We start from the raw sequence: 4,803 nt of genomic DNA on the forward strand, positions 1-4,803 counted from the left end.
CAAATCAAGCACCCAAAGTTACCCACCCCTTCATGGGTAAATGCCCAGTCAAGCACGTTGGGCCAAAACAAGGCCAGTGCAGTGAAGCCTGAAACTTGCCACAAGTCTAAGGTACCTTCTGGGGGGGACCCATAGGAAAGGGCAGAAGAAGCCCTGCATGTCTGGGACAGAAGCTGCAAAATCAAAATCAAGATAAAAGCTGCCATTGTTAACCTCCCCATGGTCCTCTCACCCACATCTAGTGTTTTAACCAGAACAAGACCAAGAAGCAAGGCAAGTGCAGCTTCTTCGCATGTCTCTGCTCCATGTGCCTCCTCCAGGCCTCCTTCTGGCTCTCCATCTTCCTTCTTTCTCCCAGTCTCTCTCCAGTTTCTCTTCCTCCCTGCTCAGCTTCACTCTTCCTTGGGTTGGGCAGGGAAACTGGAACCTCCCCTTTCCTGGGGACCACCCTTTTGTGTAGCTTGTGGTCAGCCAGCACAGGCAGCTCTGAAAGCAGCAGCAGAGAAGGGAGTTTCCCTGCCCACTGCCCACGTGTGCTGCCTGTGGGCCAGGGGCCCAGCCACTCACAGCAGAGGCAGCAGTGGCCATGGTTCCCATGTCCTGCTGTCCCAGAGGGCACAGCCCTGGGTCTCTGGTACCAGAGGCAGCCCTGAGCCCTATGGCCTCTGGCCCAGGGGGACTTGGAGGAGCATTAGGCCCCTCTAGGGAAGTTCTGGTGCTGCTGATCCTTGGAGCTGCAGGCAGAGGGACCCACAGAGTGCCAGGTCAACATAGCAGGCTCCCAGCAGAGCCCACTTTGCAGCCATTTCCTCCTCCCTACACCCCCCCAACCCCCATTCCTTCCTGCTGCAGTTAAACTGGCCCATCCAAGGTCCCTGGGTATGGTGCGCCTCCATCCCCACCGTGCCCACTCCAGCCCAAAAGCCTGCCCTGACCTCTGTGCAGGTTCCAGGCTTTTCCCTTTTAAATTTGGCACCAATGTCATAAATGGACTAATCAGGCAACGGACCAATCGAGTTTGAGCTCAGTTTCACTCATGGTGATGATTAATTAAATAAACTTCTTCTTGCTGTTGGACCCAAGCCTCAGTGCTTATACAATTGTGCACACAGATGACAACCCATTATTAGTGACCTGTCCCCTCCTTGGCACTGTTTTGCTACTGTTGTTAGTACTGTTGTAGTAGTTATTCTTCACCACCACTTATTTATGGAATAAAAATACCCGAGGACTTCAGTTCAAAATGTCCTGGTTGAAGCAATAAAAATTGCCTTCCTTATTTTATCATTCTGAGAGCCAAATTTTAATAATATCTGATATGATGAGATGAAAGTACACATATGGGGGCTTCTCTGGTGCCCTAGGGGTTATGTCTCAGCACTATCACTGCTGTGGCCTGAATTGGAACCCTGCCAGGGAGCTGACCCACATATGGTGCAGCAGACCTCTCCTGTATAACCTGCTGCTCTCCTCAGCAGTGTATTTCAGTCAATCTGCCTGTTCTGCTTCCCACTCTGTTTCTGGTGAATCCTCTTACCCCTCACACCTCTGGCCTATACCCTAGTTTTTGTATGCATATATAATTAAGTCTTTAAAAAATTGGATTAGTGCCCTTATGAGAAGAAACTTTTCACAGATGATCGCCCTCTGACAGGTGAGGATATAGTGAGAGGGTAGCTAGCTAAAATGCCTCTCACCAATGTGAATTGATCTTGGATGTCCTGGCCTCCAAAATAGTCATAAATAAATACTTGTTGTTTAAGCACCCAGTCTATGGAATTTTGTTATAGCATCACGAGCTGACTAAAAGAAATCACCACCTAAGCACCAGACAGGACACTAGCAGTGGCAAATAATGGGGGATAGCTTCAACTAGTGCTGCAAAGACTTTGACAGCATAATCCACAGAATACTGGTCTGAACTTGTGTTTATGACTTAACCACACCGATGGCTGACTTAAAAAAAAAAAAAGTCAATATTCTCAATAAAATGTAAACAAGGTACAGAGTCTAATCAAAATAGCCAAGTAATCTAAATAGTCATCCCAAATTACTGGATATGTGAATTGGCAGGATAATTTCAGTTCTCATGGGAGAGACAATCAACAGGCATCAGCTCAGGAGGGCATGATGGTCTAGTGCAAACATGTACAGGGCCGGTTCACTGTGGATTCAGGCAGACGAGTCACAAGAGTCCAGAAGTCCTAGTGGATTTTACAGGTACACAGGCACACCAGGCAGGGAAGCTGGCATGCAAGGAGGCAGGCATGGGCCAGGCAGGGTGTCCCGGGTTGCCTAGAGGCTGACAAGCTTTCCAGCTCCTTGCAAATCTTTGCTCTCTTTCTCTGATCTCTCTCTGGTGTTCTCTGGCATTCTCAGTCTCCTGTAATCTCGTGGTCTCACCTCAAAGTGGTCCCCCAGTCCATGTGGTGCTTGTAGTGTCGCTGCCCTTACAGCCCCGGCAGCACAGGTGCCTGCGGTCACACATGCAAGTCCTGTGCTCCTGGGCCCAGGTGTCCATAATCAAAGGCTTGCGTGCCCCTTCCTCACCCATCAGCCCTGGGCATCCACAGAGGCCAGAGGATATAAAATGGCCTGATTACTTCATTTACCCTACACGTGGAATTTGGAATCATCTGAAAACTTTAAAGCAGCCCTTATGAAAATGCTCAAGCCAGTAACTGCAAACGATTTTAATGAGAGAATAGAAGATATAAAAAAGTTATAAATGAAAATTTTAGAACTGGAAATACAGTAACATTGGTTGGCTGTATGACAGTGTTCCACTCCAGGGCAGGATGTTGAGAGTAGGGAGGGCTGCCATGTTGGTGGGCAGAGTATGTGGAGACACTGTGCTTTCTGTTCACTTTTGTTTTTTTGTTTTTTTGTTTTTTTTTTCCTGCGACACAGTTTGCTTTATTCATTTTCTTAAATTTTACAGAATTATTTCTCTTCTTGGGATTGTATTCTTCATTTTACAAAGCTTTAAAATGAGACTCAAATCATATGACAATTTGCCTGTCCCTTTAGGAAAACGTAACTTTTTTTTTTCGCTTAAGTTAAATAGAGTCTGGAGCAAAAATGTCCATTTCAGAATGACCCAAGGGAAAGTACCAGTGGTAAATTATGCTACATTGGGATAAAGAACACAAAAGGCAGACACCAAACACCTCCATTTTCCCAAGATTAAATGATTATTAAAAAAGCACGCCACACTGTATATAAATCAACATTCTCTCCCATAATTCTGTGCATCTGGGACTATAGTAACATCACTGTCCCTGTCCCACATCTTCAAATTAACATTCTCAGGTCACAACAATGTCTTCCCAAAGGGGACTTTCCGGAAAAACAAGCTATTTCCTCGGCTCATATTTCCCTCTTTTTGTAGCATACACCAGCAACCTATCCAAGAATTATATATTGGGGAGTAAGGAGGGCACTGAACAGCAAGCCCACAGTTGTTGAGAGCCATAAGATTAGAGACAAGCACAAAGGGATAGGTCAACATACTGGCAAAAAATCCTGTGACAGCTTGGGAATAACTTTTCATTTCATTCAGGGTGGAAACCCCACTGTCCAGTGCATAGGTATTGACGGGGTAAGCCAGTGAGTTACAGAGTCACAAAGAAATGATGTCACCTAGAAGGCGAGAAATAAGACCTGCAAAAAATCCTAGGATGCCCTCTTCCCGATAGATGGTTGCAATGGAGTCACAAAGTCCACAGTACTTGGATTCTCTGCCAATAAATTGTACCATAGATCTCAGAGTGATCACATGGAAGGGTGTGTGATGAGGGCAGCAGCAGAACGGGCCATCATCTCTCGAAGTTGTCTCCTTGATAACTCCGTCAAAGCAAAATGAAACTTCTTTCTGTGCATTTCCAGGTCCTAACTCCTCATTCTTATCACACTCCTGGTAATGCTGTAAAACTTTACCATGGACCACAGTTCCAAGGACTCCTGAACACAGTCTTGGTGTTAAGCCTGTGAACAACCCATGCTTCCCATCGATGCTCGCAATGTGCTGAGCATAACAAAAGAGCCCAGGAAGCTGACATACTTGCCGCCCAAAAATATTTCGGCCTATTGTTGGAGGCAGAGGCTCATATCCCACCTGGATGAGCACCTTCACGTACATGAGCGGCTGGGATAGGATGGTATGAACCTAAAACCGCTATTAAAAAACATAGGATATTTAAATGTACATCAAAAAATGCAATAACTTAAATTAAAATATCATGGAATGGGCTTGATAATAGAAAGCTTATGGTAGATTTATTCACAAGCACCAAAAACTGGAAACAACCCAATATCCTTCGATGTGTAAATGGATGAAAAATATGTACAAACCATCCAATACTACTCAATAGTAAATAGATAAAAACCTACTGATGCACTCAACAACCCAGACAGAGCTTAAGGTGATATGCAGAGGGGAAACAAAGTCTATCTCAAAAGGTTGCCTATTGCATCATTCCATGTGTATGACCTTCTTCCAGACAAAAGGGTAGCAACTGAAAATTGCTCAGTTCTTAAACTTTGCAGTGAAGGAGCGTGTGACAAAAGATTTAACAGAAGGGAATTGTTTGATTGCTCTATAATTTTATTGTATGGTGCGCCCATAAATCTTTACCAGGATGGACAAAGATTATTTTCTTTCCCGACACCTGCATTCCAGCAGCACCACCATTCTGGCTCTCCCTGGGGCCCTCCAGACATGGTCCCTCCCAGGACGCTTGCAATCACTCATCTTCTGTCTGGAACACTCCACGCCCCGAGGTCCACACTCATTGCTCCCTC

General features: G+C 45.5%; 1 pseudogene across 1 annotated transcript; it reads right to left on the reverse strand.

Annotated features, from left to right (window-relative positions):
- Positions 1-3,294: 3,294 nt before the first annotated feature.
- On the reverse strand, positions 3,295-3,822 carry LOC311167292 (mitochondrial carrier homolog 2-like; annotated as a pseudogene). The gene has a single exon. The product of its transcript is annotated as a mitochondrial carrier homolog 2-like (transcript).
- Positions 3,823-4,803: the final 981 nt, after the last annotated feature.

Source organism: Talpa europaea (genome assembly GCF_964194135.1).
Source record: "Talpa europaea genome assembly, chromosome: 2".
In the NCBI taxonomy this organism is placed as follows: Eukaryota; Metazoa; Chordata; class Mammalia; order Eulipotyphla; family Talpidae; genus Talpa; species Talpa europaea.